The following is an 18,404-nucleotide window of genomic DNA, read 5'->3' as shown; positions in this document are numbered from 1 at the left end:
ACAGACTTACACTCACATTGTATCGTATATCCTTACTAGGAAAAGTCTAAGAAGAATTCAAGAGAATGGAGGATATGAGGTTCTTGTCCAGGTCGAAGAGCCCACTGACCAGTGTGCAAGAAAGGCTGTAGTACCAAAGCCTGATGACAAAATCTGGATTTGTGTGGACCTTGCACAACTTAATAAAAACATGTACAGAGAAAGACACATGCTTCCTGCAGTTTTCTCAGATTTAGTTGGAATAGCTGGATTCTGGCAAATCCCCTTTCTAAAGAATCTAAACCATTAACTACATTCATCACCTTATTTGGAAAATAATGTTTCAATTGTCGTATAGACCTTTGTCGATTTTATTGACAAAACAGTGGAGGTGTACACACTTCAGTGCTCCATCACAACACTGACAAAATAAATCCACCATCACAGGTGTGGAGCTTTTTGCGTCAAAGTTATTTTGACAAAGTGTTGGTGTAAACACTGTACGTGGTTATGCCACTATAAATGGACTCGAAAGGGTGTTTCACAATGCCCATCCTGATTGATCTGGTCAGCAGTTCAAATTCCCTTGCCCTGAATCCAGATACACAAGCACCCACCCCTTCCCCTTTAATGGCCTGAGAAGTTTTAAAAATCCACTTCTGTTTACTCAGTGTGCTGCTCTACACACAAATGGTCTCCCACTTGGAGCACACCTGACTTATTGGATGTGCTGGCATTAAAGGGAGATGAACCTGTACAGTCCCATTTCCTCTCCAGCTATAGGAACTTTGATTCCTATGGCCAGATTCCTCATGGCATGTTGGATAAGGGCTATGAATGGGACACACATCAGTAGCTTGCAAAGATAAAGGAGCTGAGGTAGGTGTACCAGAAGGCAAGGGATGCAAACTGTTACTCTGGTGCTGTGCTGAATCCTACTGCTTATATAAGGAGCTTCACACCATCCTCTGTGGTGACACCCCCATGCACTGCTATCAGCCCCTCTGCGAGAGATATATCAGCTTCAATAACTCTCACCTGTGGAAAATGGTGGCAGAATTACAATATAATTCTAGTTTCCTGCAATCACACAAAACCATTATCCAATTGTGAGCACCTACCACTTAGGCTGAACTCACTAGTGGCTACGTCTACACTGCAGGCTTCTTGCACAAGAACTGCTTTGCGCAAAAGAGATGTGCTTTTGTGCTAGAGCATTCATGGCAGCGTGGATGCTCTCTTGCTCAAGAAAGCTCTGATGACCATTTTAGCTTTAGTGGTTTCTTGTGCAAGAAATCCATGTTGCCTGTCCACACTGCTTTCTTGCACAAGAGCTCTTGTGAAAAAAGTCTTATTCCTCATGGGGAGAGGAATAACTCTTCCACAAGAAGCCCTCTTTTCCGACGCTGTACTGTAAATTTACTTGCGGAAGAACGTGAGTGCAGTGTAGACGTTCTGCAAGTTTTTGCGCAAGAACAGCTGTGTAGACATAGCCACTATTGTTTAGGGTGTTTGCCAAGTTGTGTGTTTGTCAAAGTAGAGGGATAAACAGATCCATTTTTTAAAAAAGGTAAACTTTACTATAATAATTCAATGCTGTGTGTGAACTAACAATTTGTTGATTTTATCTTGTGCTTCTGCAGATGTGGCCTTCAGGGAAAATCCATATATGCGAGTGGCATGCCTCTGCCAGGTAAGGAAGCAACCAGATAAGGAAGTGAACAAGGAGGAAGAAGGAGAATTAGTTCCCAGAGGACATGCAAGCCTTAGTGGTTGAAAAACAAGAACACGGGGAGTGGAGAGAGGCTTTAAAGGAAAAATTGAAAATACGCAGGACAGAAAGGAGAACCAAGAGCAATCTGTAATAAGTAAGGAGCAGTTGATAAAAATAATGGAGGAGCAAAAGATAGACTCATAGACTCATAGACTTTAAGGTCAGAAGGGACCATTATGATCATCTAGTCTGACCCCCTGCACAGTGCAGACCACAAAATCTCACCCACCCCTCCTAGAATAATCCTCTCACCTCTATCTCAGATATTGAAGCCTTCAAATACTTTGAAGACCCCAAGATGCAGAGAATCCTCCAGCTGTGATCTGTACCCCATGCTACAGAGGAAGGTGAAAAACCTCCAGGGCCTCTGCCAATCTACCCTGGAGGAAAATTCCTTCCCAACCCCAAATATGGCGATCAGCTAAACCCTGAGCATGTGGGCAAGACTCATCAGCCAGACACCCAGAAAGTTCTCTATAGTAACTCCTATCATCCCTCCATTGACCTATTTCCCACTAATAATGAATGGTCAATTAGTTACCAAGATTATGTTATCTCATCAAACCATCCCCTTCATAAACCCATCTAGTTTAATCTTGAAACCAGATAGATCTTTTGCCCCTACTACTTCCCGTGGAAGGCCATTCCAGAACCTCACTCCTCTAATGGTTAGAAACCTTCGTCTAATCTCAAGTCTCAACTTCCTACTAGCCTCTCCCTCCCTGGTATTTATCCCTCTAATATATTTAAAAAGTGCAATCATGTCCCCCCTCAGCCTTCTTTTGGTTAAAGTAAACAAGCCAAGCTCCTTGAGTCTCCTTTCATAAGACAGGTTTTCCATTCCTCGGATCATCCTAGTGGCCCTTCTTTGTACCTTTTCCAGTTTGAATTCATCCTTCTTAAACATGGGAGACCAGAACTGCACACAGTATTCCAAATGAGGTCTCACCAATGCCTTGTATAATGGCACTAATACCTCCTTATCCCTACTGGAAATACCTCGCCTAATACATCCCAAGATCATATTAGCCTTTTTCACGGCCATGTCACAATGGCGGCTCATAGTCATTCTATAATCAACCAGGACTCCGAGGTCCTTCTCCTCCTCCGTTACTTCCAACTGATGTGTCCCCAGCTTATAACTAAAATTCTTATTATTAATCCCTAAATGCATAACCTTACACTTCTCACTATTAAATTTCATCCTATTGCTATCACTCCAATTTACAAGATCATCCAGATCTTCCTGTATGATATCCCAATCCTTTTCTGAATTGGCAATAGCTCCCAACTTTGTGTCATCCGCAAATTTTATTAGGACACTTCCACTTTTGGTGCCAAGATCAGCAATAAAAGATTAAATAAAATTGGCCCCAAAACTGATCCCTGAGGAACTCCGCTAGTAACCTTCCTCCAACCTGACAGTTCACCTTTCAATATGACCCACTGTAGTCTCCCCTTTAACCAGTTGCTTATCCACCTCTCAACTTTCATATTAATCCCTATCTTTTCCAATTTAACCAATAATTCCCCATGTGGTACTGTATCAAATGCCTTACTAAAGTTGAAGTAGATTAGATCCACTGCATTTCCTTTATCTAAAAAATCTGTTACTTTCTCAAAAAAGGAGACCAGGTTGGTTTGGCACGATCTACCTTTTGTAAAACCACGTTGTAATTTGTCCCAATTGCCATTAGCCTCAATGTCTCTAACTACTTTCTCCTTCAAAATTTTTTCCAGGATCTTACATACTACAGATGTCAAACTAACAGGCCTATAGTTACCCGGGTCGCTTTTTTTCCCTTTCTTAAAAATCGGAACTATATTAGCAATTCTCCAGTCAAATAGTACAACCCCTGAGATGTTGAAGTCTCTCATCATGTTGCAAAAGAACTGCTTTCCATGCCCTAACCAAACTTCTCCCACACTTTCCTTGCAAATTCCCAGCCCATCTTGGTACCCCATTCACTTCAACCCTTTGGACACCTTCCAACATGACAGATGGTTTTACACACAGCTTCTCCAAAAGACAACCAATATTTATTTTTCTCTAAAACATGTTGGTTGCTGCTAATACACAGTGGCAATTTCATCATTTGCTCACTACAAATCCAGTCAGGAATTATCAGAATTGGAGGACTTTCATTTTTAATATCAAACTAGTAGTCCATATTACCAGAACAGTATAGTTTGTGAAAAGATTTCTCCAAAAATCAGTGGACTCATAAAGCAACACTTGTATCTGACTTATCTCTAACAGATCTTCTGAGGGGAAGACAACTAATATGCCTTTACATGTGGAACCAATACAGTTCCAACTAAATGATCTAACATGAAGGAATTTCACAAATAGGATGCTGAAATAAAAATTTGGCAACAATAAAATTTCAATATTCAATACAAAACAAAAGCCTTGCCTGAAATGAGACCAGAGAACAAAATTAGGCTCAAAGTCTCCCAAACATGTGAAACTGTTCAGAACTTTGAAGAAACTCTCAGATTCTATCTTGCAGAGACCTTGAAGGACTTTTCTGGAGAAATCATGTTTCTCTTCAGTTATTCCCAACTTAATGAAGAAAGGATCCAGGATCTATGGGTACTCTGTCAGGAACTGAAGCCTCTCCACAGGAATTCCATACGAAAATTCAACAGGAAAAAGAACCCATACTGGAATACTAAACAGGCCCCCCTTCAAAGATGTGCTTTTTTGGATATTGCGCAGGATTATTTAAATGCAGTTGATGCAACACAGAATTGTAAACAGTTGTATGCTGTTTGTTGTTTATGTTGAACTTCTGTATGTTTGTGTATGTACACACACATTAGTTTAGAATTTAGATTTTAATCTTAAAGATGATATGGAGGGGCTATAAAGCTCCTTGTCCACAACAGTTACCAGAGAAGACCTGGGTTGGTTGCATTGAGGAGCTTAATAAAAGGGAAATTTCTCACTTCAGGAGTTCTTTAACAGCTGCTTAAAGAAAGGTCCTTATGCCTATGTTCTCACCTTGCAAAAAGGTGATTTTAAAGTAGTCTTTTATGTATAATTATTTGTATTGACACCTCTAAGATTTTACCGCCATTTATCCTTTTATTCCTGCAGAGACAGCTCTGGAAGAGTGAGCTAGTGTCTCTTCTGGCTTGCACATGATCAACAGAGTTGTTAACTAAGCGTCTCACCTGCAGAGTCTTTGTTGCTGGCAATGATATACACCCTAGAAATATCAGAGCTTTGCTTTCAGATGTCAAGCTGAATTTTCAGAAGTGGCAGTTAGAAAATCATCCTTTGCGTTAGAAGAACTTGTAGAGAGAGAATACAAAGGGCAATAAGCAATTTTTAGAGAGCCACTCTTCAGAGGGTTATTTTTCAAAGAAGCATATCTGTTATGCACTCCAAGGGACAGATTCTCAGCTCTGAAAATTAAGGTAGATCGATTGACTTCAATAGAACTATGCTGATTTACAGCAGCTGATAATTTTGACCTGAAATTCCTAAATAGGAATAACAATAATAATGCATTTATAAAGTGGCTTTCTGAGGGAAACAACAAAATGAAGCCTATTACAGAGGCTACTGTGCTTTATTAGTCATGACACAGAATTTTGAGAACTTACCTACAGCACTGAATGAAGAACAATACTTCAACATTGTAATGGTGTAGCTCATTTTCAAGTTCCAGCATTCCTTTGTATGGACTAGAGCAATTAATTTAATGTGCAGTGCAGCAGCTTTGTATATGAATTGTGCCATGCTTGGCCCTCAATGTTTCAAACAGGGTGATTGAAAGTGTGTGCAAACCCTTCTGCATTCATCATGAGGAGCTCCGCTTGTAAGCTAATGGCTCTGGATCTGCCTTCAACATTTAGTACTTTTCCACTTCATTTCTAAATGATAAGGGCCCTGTGCCCCAAAAGATAAAACATCCTTTATATGTACAATGCAAATCAGGTCTATTTGTACATACAAGAGTGTTCTAACCTAGTTTTTTCTAGGTAGCTAAGTAACAGTCTTTCATTAATAAAGGGTATTATAACAATATATTATTTCAGTTATATTATTTTAGTTATTGGAGATGTGACCATATTTGTAGGTTTTCTATTTAATTTCTTCAGAGAAACCTGCATTTAGCCATATGTCTAGGTGACCCAAAAAGAAAGCACCAAAAGAACAATCCACTAAATGCCTTTAGTTCCCTCTGGACATTTCTGAACAAAATTTCTTAGAAGTAGCTCCGAAGATATCCTGATTTTGCTTCTTTTCTCCAGGGTTTATTCTCCCATATCAGTTACGTGAACTGATCCTATATAGAAGTAAGTACATATTTGATAAGCTGAAAAAAAAGTTATGAGCAAAGTAAAAGTATGTGTGATGAGAGACTGCCCAGCAACATCAGCTAGAAGAATACACTACAACTGTATATATTCTGTCAGAGTGCTGAATACAGAATGCAAGTGAATTCTAAAACATAAATAATTCAGTTTGATCTTTGTTTCCTTTCTAGGTTGTAGGAAAGGAATCGCTGAAGGACTAGTTCTTGAAGGAAGTTTAGAACATTAACACAGCTCTACTTGGTCTTTCACTGTAAAATTATAGCAGGAGTTGCACCTCACATAGCTTTAAATTTGCATTTTTATTAAATATTTATTGTTCCTCTTTCTGCGAGGAATCATTATTTAGTAGACAGACATTTTTTTACATTCTCATTTTCTCCCAGTTTACATGTTATTGCCCCAGAAATAAATGTACTCCATCATGAAGAATCTTAATCTCCAAGGTTACTCAAGTATTTTAATTCCTGAGGTTTCATTGAATTATCATTTGTTTAAACACACACACACACACACACAAATAGAACTAGGAGAAGCAGGAAGAAGCATAAGATGCCAGTGCAAAACAGCAAAAATCTGTGCACATATAGTGCTATTCTAAACATCTAAAATTGCTGAATATAAAGTATCTTATCAAGACCTGTCTGAAATAGATGCTATAATCTCATTTTACAGATAAGGAAACTGAGTCACAGAGAGACTGGGGATCTGATTCCAACCTCACTTATATCAGTTCTATATCAGTATAAACCTTCATCATCTTTTGTGGACTCACTCCAATGTAAAAGACTGGCAAATTAGGCCATAAGATCTGAGATTTTAAAAGTGTTTAGCATTCACAAACTAAGACAGATTTTTCAGAAGAGATCTGATTCCATTTAGACAACAAAATAAATGTCCAGATTATCCAAAGAATTCAAAATATTGGTGGCAGGTATCACAAAAGAGCACTGTCTGGGGTGTAACATCAAAAGATATGAAAGAAGACAAGACACTACTCTCAGAGGTGTTCATGGTAAGTCCCAACAATGATTTTCAAGACATCATTTGTAGAAATTGTACATGGGCCACAACTCCTTCCTGAACTCTTGGGATAGCAATACACTGCTGCTTTCTAAGCTTTCATAATCTGTGATGCCAAAATTGTCCTATTAAGATTTTTCAGAACACACCAAGCCAGGCAAGTGTTATTCACAAGAGCAAATTCATGCCACTGAGAAATCTTACTTAAGAAATACACCTCTCTAGTAGAGGAAAATGCTGAAATAAAATCTGGCTCAATTCCTTTACAATAGTCAGTACAAAGTTGTCATTCATGTTAGCGTGGTTGCTGACTCTTCCAGAGCCCCGCCTAACTCATTTTGACAGTGTGGTGAAATAGCTTTCTGCTTCTGTCAAGCTGTTACATCTCAGAGCAATCACAACCACTTCTTAGGCACTCCACCAGGCAGTATCCTAGCAAAGGGGCTGATTATGTAGCTACAGCCAAGCTCGCCTCTCCTTACTCCTATGGAGTAATAATCAGCGGGTCTCCTTGTGAAGTAGGGCACTATTCACTGTAAGTGAGGAGAGCAGAGTTACTTACGTATCTGGCAGTTATTATTGATCAGTTGACACAGGCCCTGTCTCAGGGCAAGGCGAGTGAAGCGGTTGCCGTGGGCCTCGCACATTCAGGGCTCCACGCTGCCCAGCTCCTGACTCCACCCACCCGGCTGCTCACTCGCCACCCTGACAGGAGCCGCCATGCTGCTTTGGGCCCCACAACCTCTTTGACCAGGCCTGACTTGAGAGTCATTTGACAGACTATCCATAGATATAGTTTAGAGTGAATCTGTCTGTCTGGGTATGTCTACACTACCACCCTAGTTCGAACTAGGGTGGTTAATGTAGGCAACCAAAGTTGCAAATGAAGCCCGGGATTTAAATATCCTGGGCTTCATTTGCATCTTTCCGGGCGCCGCCATTTTTAAAGCCCCGGTAGTTCGGACTCCGTGCCCGTGGCTACACGCGGCAAAGAAAGAGTAGGTAGTTCGAATTAGGCTCTCTAATCCGAACTACCGGTACACCTCATTCCACGAGAGCCTAATCTGAACTACCTACTCCGTGCCACGTGTAGCCGCGGGCACGGAGTTCGAACTACCGGGGCTTTAAAAATGGCAGCGCCCGGCAAGATGCAAATGAAGCCCGGGAAATTCAAATCCCGGGATTCATTTGCAACGTCGGTTGCCTACATTAACCACCCTAGTTTGAACTAAGGTGGTAGTGTAGACATACCCTCTGTCTGTCTGCAAGTCTGTTTGTTCAAGAACTCCTCCTAAACAGTAAGAGGTAGGGCCACCAAATTTGGTATGCAGCTTCCTGTTCTCATAACTTAAAGGAAGGTCAAGGTTTGGTTGTGCCAGGAGAACCGGAAGCACTGGGAAACGGACAGATTTCCATAACATGGAAAGGGAAGGGGCTGCTGTTTGGTGTGACAGTATACTGAGTGGCCACTGGGGGCAGTGAGCCCATAGGGGAGAGCTGTCCTGCAGAGTGTTCACTAAAGGCAGCCGTGCCACCAAGGGAATGGTCAGCAAGGCTGGGGCTCCACCATCTTGCCTGTCAGCACACCGAGTAAGTAGTCTTGTGCAAAAACTCTTCCAGAAGAGAGCGTCTACACTGGCATGTGCCTTTGCGCAGGAGATGTGCTTTTGCGCAAGAGCATCCTTGCCAGTGTAGACGCTCTCTTGCGCAAGAAAGCTCTGATGGCTATTTTAACCACAGGTCTTCCTTGCGCAAATAATTCATGTTGCCTGTCTACACTGGCAAGAACAGTTGCCCAAGAGGGCTTATTCCTGAGCGGGAGCATCATAGTTCTCGTGCAAGAAGTACTGATTTCATACATTAGAACATCAGTGTTCTTGCGCAAGAACTCGCAACAAGTGTAAACAGGCAGCAAGTTTTGGTGCAAAAGTGGCTGCTTTTGTGCAAGACACAGCCCTGGAGTCCAGGAGGGGAATGGGGGAAGAGAAAACACCCTGGTGGTTTGGGCCTGTGTTGGATGGGAACTTCTGCCCTGAGCCCCTCCTTATTCCCCAATCCTCACTCTCACACTGCCTACCCCTTAGCCTCCTGCATCTCCCCCCACAACCCCAAGGCTCTGTCCTGAGTCTTTCACCCTCCTCCAATTCCTTTCCCTGAAGGACCAGGGCAATGCCGGGTAAATCTGCTAGTAGATAAATATAACACAATTGCAGCAACTTTTCTGATTTTTCCACCTATTCTCATTCTTGCATGTCTATGTATGTAGCTAGCTGTGAGGACAGAGTACTTCAGTCATTAGGTTGGAGCAGCTAACAAAGGCTTTGCTATCTAGTATGCCCAACATAACTGGAAGGAACAGAGTTGATTCTGCAGGAGCTTTATGAGCAGAGTGGTCACAGGCCCCAAATTAGTAACCAGCACTAAAGAGCAGTGATTAGAAAGCATGAAGCAGCATGGAAAACAGTCAGTAATTATCAATATGGAAGTTTAGGATGGAGATGGCCAGGTGGGAGGAATATTAGAGTAATGTGGAGAAGAGCAGGAGAGACTCGTAGGACTTGCAGGGCTGCACTGAAGATTACACTGAATCCTCTGTGAGGTAACTAGAGTAAGTGAGACCTGACAATATCCTACATCTGCATGAGCTACTACAGCTTTATTTGCCTCAAGTCACCACAACAAACACAGGTCATCTGCTTTGGAATTAACTCATCTGAAGACCCAGTACAATGTAAGTTGCAAATGTAATCACAAATGTAAACCCAACTACATTTCCTAAAGACAATGAATTCTGAAAAGGGGGCAGTGTGCTGTGTTGCTAGGAGACTTCTCAGCTAGATATACCCCATGTACTCATTAAATTCCAGCAACTGTTCTTTTCAACACCACTGATATTTTAACTGCCCTATTAAATCTAAATGAAGTGTTTTTAGACACTTATACTGCTATCATTTGCTCCATAGAGATTAAGTAAAAGAGCAGCTTTGAAGGAAATCAGGAGTTACCCTATGGTCTGTTTTATAGCGATATTGAAAAGCCAGTCCCCTGTGGGATAGCACCACCGGAGTTCCGAGGTGTTGGTATTTAAGAGCGTTATCTCCGATTAAAATGATGGAGTGAATGGAAGCTATAAATGATTATGTATTTGAAGTAATTTTGGCTGCCACTGATTGATCTAATGATGAGGGCACTGGGCTTGGAAATGATACAGCTAGGTTTTAAGCTTTGTTCTGCCACTGATGTGCTCTGTGATCTTGGGCAAGTCACTTCATTTCTCAGTGCCTCTTTTCTCCCTCCTAGACATTCTCTGTCTTTTCTATTCAGACTGTAAACTCTTCAGAGAAAAGGTACACAGACTATTCAAATGAACTACATACTCCCGGAGGAATTCTGCACCACTGAGCAATGCAGAATTGTGTAGAAATTAACATTGTATATGCAGAATTTCCATATTCCCACAGAAATGGTCTTGGACATAGAAGACGCTGTTGGGGGGAGGGAGAAGGAGCTAGATGGTTCCAGTTCCCAGTATGCCTTGAGGGAAGGAAAGAGCAGCAAACAAGAAACTGAATTCTTGAAGTCTGAGAGGAAGGAGTACTGTTTCTGGCTAATCCCCCAGCCATCCCCTTCACAACTCCCTGGCTACCCTCCCCATCCCCTGGCTGCCCTCCTAGGCTTCAGCATCCAGCACCTGCTCACTAGGCAAAGGTAAGCTATCTTTGCGGGCTGATGGACTGATCAGGGGGCATCCAAGCGGTCCAGTTATATTTACCTCTTGGACCACCTACTGTGCTTCACTTAGGACTAAATCAAGAATTGCCTCTTTCCTTGTAGGTTTCAGAACCAGTGGCTCCAAGAAGCAGTCATTTAAGGTATCAAGAAATTTTATCTCTGCATTCCATCCTAAGGTGATATGTACCCAGTCAATATGGGGTTAGTTGAAATCCTCTGTCACTGGTTCATTCTCCTGCACATCTACTAACGTCATATATGCCATCATGTGCCAACAATGCCCCTCTTCTATATACATCAGCCAAACTGGACAGTCCCTACGTAAAAGAATCAATGGACACAAATCAGATATTAGGAATGGCAACATACAAAAACCTATAGAGGAACACTTCAATCTCCCTGGACACACAATTGCAGATCTAAAGGTAGCCATCCTGCAGCTAAAAAACTTCAGGACCAGACTTCAAAGAGAAACTGCTGAGCTACAGTTCATCTTCAAGTTTGACACAATCAACTCAGGATTAAACAAAGACTGTGAATGGCTAGTTAACTACAAAAGCAGCTTCTCCTCTCTTGGTATTCACACCTACAGATCAGCTACTAGAAGTGGGCCTCATCCTCCCTGATTGGATCCACCTCGTCATCTCTAGTCTGATTCTGGCCTGTATATTTATACCTGCCTCTGGAAATTTCCACTACATGCATCTGACGAAGTGGGTCTTTGCCCACGAAAGCTTATGCTCCTATACTTTGGTTAGTCTATAAGGTGCCACAGGACTCCTCGCCGCTACAACCAGGGAAAGTAGTTGAAAGTTTAAACAAGTGTTCACAAATAATTTTCTATAGTATAATCTAAGCTCGAGCAATGTGTATTAATTATTCACACTCTCCATAACAAAGTGTACAGTTTAAATAGAGGATGTAGGATAATTTGGAAATAAAGAATGTCTCTTCTAGCTTACTCATTAACAGGGTCTGTAATTTATATTTTGGAAGTCTTTTCCAATATTTTCAATATTTAATAAGTGAATCTTTGAAATTATGGAAGAGCTTAAATCACTTGCAAAGTCTTAGCCTTTAATACTTAAATACCACTTAGTTTATTTTACTATTTATAATGCTCTCAGTGACAAATTTAATGACAATAAAATTATTTAATATTCACAAAGTGTTGTAGCTTTAACCATGTTTCACGTAACTCTGTATGTTTGACTTTAATGGAAATTCTTAGCTCAAGCATTTTATTCACTGACAGTGTAAGTAAGCCCAGTACTCAGGTCCCATGCTATTCACTGTACACCATGCTAGATCTTAAGACCTGTCTACGTGATCAAGAAACAACTGTGTGACAACTGTTCATGGAGGCCAGAACACATCCCACTGCAGAGGATTCTGATAAGGCCTATGCAATCCTCCAGTCCCATATTATTGTCCTAAAAACAGGGCAAAATTGAAGTGTCATGCTCACCTTGGGCTGACTCTACTTTGGCCGAATTTCACTCTAAGATCATTTCCACCTTGGGTGAATCTCTAGAAAGAAAAGAATTACTTTATATAATAACTTGAAGTTCACAAGAAGAAAATATCCTTCAGTTATTCTGTATATATTTGATGGCTGTCTGGTCTTACTCAAATAAAAATATTTCAGAAACATATATTCACTTTATTTCCTTTGTACATTTTAAATTGGAGACATGAAAGAACTAAAGCACTTGAAACACATTTGTGTTTTCCTTTCCTCTCCCTCTCTCTCTCTTTTTTTTTTTTTAGGAACTTGTAGGCTACTGAGTCTTGACATGCCAAGATGAATCAGTATAGACAACCAAAAGGCTAAATTCCCCCAAAGAGTGTAACATGCAACACAGTGTTAAAACTCATCCATTCCTTCCAATCATTCAAAAGGCCATATTGTCCCAATCCACATAAGTATGGCTTGTCAATATACAAAGCTTTTGTGGACATGGCACTGAACTGTGGAATGCCCCTGGAGCTAAGGGGGACCAGTAGCAGGGAACAGGTTGGGATCCTAGCCAAGTAAAACACACAAATGCTGGAGGAAATCAAGAAATGACATCAGACACCCAGAGGATTTTCTGCCATACCCAGAAATCTGCCGTCCCTGTATTATTCCTGGTACTGTATAATAATTCTATCACTATGGGACAATGGAAAATCAGAGTTACTGGAATGGAGGTTGTTTGTATCTCCGAAATGTTTGTAACTAGGAGCAAAACATTTTGGTTGTTTTTTCCAAAGTTTTCAGCTAAGCATTGACTTAATACAGCTTTGAAACTTTACTAGGCAGAAGAAAAATGCTGCTTTTAAACATCTTAATTTAAATGACACCAGCACAGAAAGTTTCCTTACTTTGTCAAATCTATTTTTTTTAAATTTAATCTTTATTTTTAGTAGTTTATGTGTAACACAGCATTGTACTGTGCTTGCCTTTTAATTTTTATTTTTTGTCTCTGCTGCCTGATTGCTGACTTCTGGTTCCAAATGAGCTATGTGGTTGACAGATCAGTTCATAACTCTGCTGTTCATAACTCTGAGATTCTATTGTAGTTAGTGGTATAAATAAGCTAATAAACAGTGTTTCAGGTATATTTTCCTCTTTTGTTTTGGGGTACTGTGTGCCTGCACAATTGCCAGAGCTGGCTGGGCTGCCTCCTGAATGGACCAGAACCATCCAGATATTGGATATGATTGGCACAAGGCACGTTCATTAGCTGTCTCAAACCATGTAAGTACATTCTGTTGTGGGCAAACTGCCTGGTAGGACAGCCACAGTCAGGCTCTGAGGGAGAGAGGAAGGTTACACATAGGAAGAATGGATGCCGTATTGGAAACTCAATAGTGGAGCAATGCAAGAATGAAAAGGATTTGCTGTAAAGGATTGTGTTCCAGGAACTTCACCAGTTTTGCTAGTTTTGCTGTTTCCCTCACTCCAGTGGAAACAGGAGAGGAGACTTGTGAACAGAAGACTGTGTAAACTGCAAGCTGACATTGAGGACACTCAAGGGAATATTTAAGAAGGCTCTGGGATTGCCACTTGTTCACCCAAATTAAAGGAACCACCATGCCCTTCAGAGAGTTTGGGCATCCTTCCACAGAGAGAAGGAAAATGTTTCCAAGAGAAAAGCCTAAGGCCTGGTCTACACTACAGCGGAAGGTTGACTTAAGATACGCAACTCCAGCTACATAAATTACATAGCTAGAGTCGACATATCTTAAGTTGCATTTCTGTGCTGTCCACACAGTGGGAAGCCGATGGGAGCACTTCCATCAGCTTTCCTTACTCCTCATGAGGATCAGGAGTACTGTTGCTTATGGGGCACCTTCTGAGTTTGCTTTAGCAGGCCTTCACCAGAGTCACTAAATCAAGCCCAGGATGATCGACCGTGGCAGCATCAATCTTCTGTGTAGTGCAGAGATTGCGTAAGAGACTCTATGTATGTGCCTGTGTGGTAGTAACCAGAACCAAATTGAGGTAATAACCAGAACTAAAACTTGAGGGAAAAGCCTTAGAAGTTAGGGATGTTAAAATCTGATTAATCAACAAATCGAATATTCGATGGAATTTCCGTCAACTATTCAATTAGTTGATTAGGGTGCTTCTGCTTTGAAATGTAGCAAGAGCCTGCTGGGCTTTTGCTACATTTCAAACGTGGAAGTGCTGTGCAACGCTCTTCCTTTGAAATGTACAAGAGCCTCAGAGAGGCTGAGCCAGCTGGGGCCAGCGGGGGACTCTCTCCATGTGGTGCTTGGAGTCCGAGCGGGGACTCTTGTACATTTCAAAGGTGGAATACCATTGTTGCAGCTCTGGCTCCTCCCACGGAGCTGGTGCTGAGGAGAACCAGCTTTTAATAGAGGCAGTAAGGGGGAATGGGGAATGATTAGTTGACTAATGTGTTGACAATCCAAGAACCTTTTGCTTATTGGATAGTTGACTAGTTGATTAGTCACTTACATCCCTTCTAGAAGTATTATCTTATGAGAGTTCTTGATAATATTCATAATCATTTCATGGACTAGAAAGAAACTATTTCTAGATAGATTAAGTAATATTTTTATTTTTGGAGATTCTGTTGCTTTTTTTCTTTCAGAAATTTAACTTATGATATGGAGAGAGAAAGAGAGAGAGAGAGAGAGAGAGAGAGAGGGAGGGAGGGAGAGATCAAGGTCCTGAGAAGACTAAGCTCAGTCTAACCTATATTTTAGCAAAGAGATAAGCTAAGGTGCTGGAAAAGGGAAGGAAATATTATACTTAACATTCTTAGCTTAGTGATTTCATATTGATGACTGTGAGAAGGGTCCACACATGCCAAAGAGCAGAAGAGAAAAAAAAAATCTTTCTGAGAATTCAGAATGGAGCCTGGAATTCAAACTTTGATTTGCATATTACAGTGTGATACTCTTTGGGAAATAGATTGTATCCATACACAGTATGGCCAGGCTGACCATTCCCTCACTGACCTTAAAACATGCATATTGCTTCAAAGAGACTTTAACTCCAGACTTCAACGAGAAGCTTCAGAATTGTTATTCATGCTTAAATTTGACACTTTATGTATGGGTTTAAACAGAGACTCTAATTATCTCACCCATTACAAAGATAGCTTCCCCAATTATCACCCCTAATGTCATTACCTCACAGAAACTTCCCCTATTATCATCCCTATGTCATTACCTCACAGACATTAACCTTTCCCCCTCACCCCCACTCTATTCTAAAATTTGATTTGTCAATTTCACGTGTTCATTTTTTTTTATTGTATCACTTTGGTTGTGCTGATTTTCTTCCACATATTGATCTGAGGAAGTGGGTCTGGCCCATGAAAGCTCATCACCTAATAAACCATCTTGTTAGTCTTTAAAGTGCTACATACTTCTGTCTTTTGTTTCAGCTAGACCAGACTAACACGGCTGCATCTCTATCACTATTCTCTGAAAAGTGTGTGTGTCAAAACGGTACAAACCTGCCTCCTATGTGCATTCAGAATCCTGTTTGCTTACATTAGTGACAACAGTAGTTAACTGCTTTTTACTTTTGCTAGCATTGCAGATCCTATACATTGGAGCTTTGCTAAAATACATCAGCCAACAATCTGGTATCATCAATAAAACTGCTAAGTTCCAGTCAGTTTCATCCCCTGCACTCCAAAAGCCAGGCTGCTGCACAATTCTCATTAAGAACATAATTTGGAAACAATGGGTTTGCAAAGGCTTAGTTTTTCCCACAGATTCAAAATCACTGATGAATGTGGATGAACAGAAAATAATCCACTTTGAGTAACAAAACTTAGATTCAATTTGCAAGGATATTTTAGGACATGGTATATGGAAGTCACGGTGAAACAGATATGGGTACATACTCAACCATTTTTTACATAAACACTTGTCAGAGTATAATTGCACTTTAATGTCACTAATGATCTTGGAGGCATGCACCCTTAGGGATATGCACACTTAGATTTATTTTTAAATTTTGTACTCAAATATTTCATGTTTTCAACTAGGAAGAGAGGGGATTTCTCCAAAACTAGGAATACCCTGACTATCTAAAACTAAGCTTTTGAGTATTTTGCGCGGCTTCAGCCATTGATAAAGAATATTATTGACCAGTTGCAAAAGTATAATAGCGTGTTTAAAGCATATATTAGCTAAGAGTAGCAAATTTATCAAATTAACAACAATGCATTTGTGATCCTTGAGAAAATCTGGAGCTCACAACTCTATTGAACAGCAGCTGCAAAAAGACCCTTTTTAACATATTCACGTCAAATGAAGATCTTTGGTCTATATAGATTTAAAAAAAATAATAATGCAAGGAATTCTGTCATGTGTATCGTTTCATATACTTTGGTACGTACTAAGGTACTTTGAAACTTACTGAATGAATTACTGAGAGAAATAGCATAAATAAATGGCTGATGAATTGTCAAATATAAAAAAAAGTGCAAACATCAAACATATAGTTCTATCTGATCAGCAGTTGGATGCTTTAAACTTTAATGACCTTGAGAAAAGAAACTGCCTCATCTTTGATTAACAAAGTATTGTACTTGAAATGATCATCCAGCATATATAATGGCATAATAAAAGAAAAGAACAATTATTTTGTTTCAAGATCACTGAAGTATGTTCTTTGTCATGTTTGTGCACTAATTGAATAATGCAAGACTAAGCTTGTTCTCTAGTGTAAAGGTAGGACATCTGCTGGATAGGAACATTTATCTTGTGCTCCAGAGACATTTGCTACTTAGCACTCATTCCTAGGATTTCTTGGAGGAGTCAGCCTTTTATGCAGTGCATTGTTGAATAAAAATCAATAATATATCTAAAGTTCCCAAAGAGGCAGAAGGACCTTAAGATCTGAACTTCCTGAACTGAACTTACTATAAGTGAAATAGGTTTCATTGCATTTGTTGATTCTAGAAAAAAGAGTATTTCTGAATGTACTGGGGTTTCTATATTGCCCAAATTCCAAGGAAGGGGGATAATGTGGACATTGAGAAGATTCAAGTGGAACTGATTATAATTCTATACCTTCTTCTCAGAAGCAAGCTGTACAGCTAAGAGAAGACTGTCCTCCTTGAGAAAGAATTTTGACATAATGCCCAGCTGGTTCTGTAAGCCTGTTTGGCAATTCTCCCTGTGGCCTAGATACAAGGACATTTGGTTAATGCTAGAAATAACCAGAACAACTGCCTAAAATGGCCTTTTGGAAAACTGATGGTTATTTAAATTGGACTGGAAGGAACCCATTTGTTAAACTTTTTATTGGCATGAACTAATTCAAAGTGACCAACTTTATTCAGTGAAAGGAGTAGTACTGCTGAGATAAATGGTCACCTTATTGGAACTTCATATATAAGTCAAGAACTCCCAGTCACCACCACCCCTCTTAAAACAAAATAAAATATTGATACATTTTGTTCTATTTTGATTAGAGGTCTCTTCTAAATTGTTAAAATATTTCAATTTGAGGAAGATTTGTCTATATCAAGGTATTTACAAAGCCCTCATTACCATAGTATCTGAGCCTCTCACAAACATAATTGAATTTGCCCTTGAAGTACTCACTTTGAGTTAGGGAAATGCTATTAGCTCAAATAACAAACCTAAGGCATAAAGAGATGCTTTTATGGTGCACATAAAAAAATCCTGGTAGATTTGGCACTGAACCCAGATTGCTTGAGTACTACTACACCAGGGCTTCAACCAAAAGCCCATCATTCCACTGTGTTAGAAACATCTATGGGCCAGTAGTAGTGTTAGTTGGTACATGAGTTTAGACTTCTTCATTGACTCGTCAGATGCTCCCCAGGGTCATCTCTGCTTTTCTTGAAATACCTATTCAACGTTTGTCTGTGAGGCTGTACACATCTCAGGAGGTAAGGGAAACAACAGTGGGAAGAAAGGAATTCTATGAGGGTGACTTGTTATCCTTCGTTACAAACCCTGTGCCTCTTTCCCTTCAACATTTGTCTGTGAGGCTGTACACATCTCAGGAGGTAAGGGAAACAACAGTGGGAAGAAAGGAATTCTATGAGGGTGACTTGTT

At 40.3% G+C, this 18,404-nt stretch overlaps 1 pseudogene; it reads left to right on the top strand.

Annotated features, from left to right (window-relative positions):
* The first annotated feature begins 413 nt into the window (after positions 1–413).
* LOC149525194 (uncharacterized) lies at positions 414–1,756 on the top strand (annotated as a pseudogene).
* Positions 1,757–18,404: the final 16,648 nt, after the last annotated feature.

The sequence above is a fragment of the Pelodiscus sinensis genome, chromosome 3, assembly GCF_052426305.1.
Source record: "Pelodiscus sinensis isolate ZL-2025 chromosome 3, ASM5242630v1, whole genome shotgun sequence".
Lineage (NCBI taxonomy): Eukaryota > Metazoa > Chordata > Testudines > Trionychidae > Pelodiscus > Pelodiscus sinensis.
Note: the sequence above shows the minus strand (reverse complement) of the source record. Positions and strands in the feature narration are given on the sequence as shown.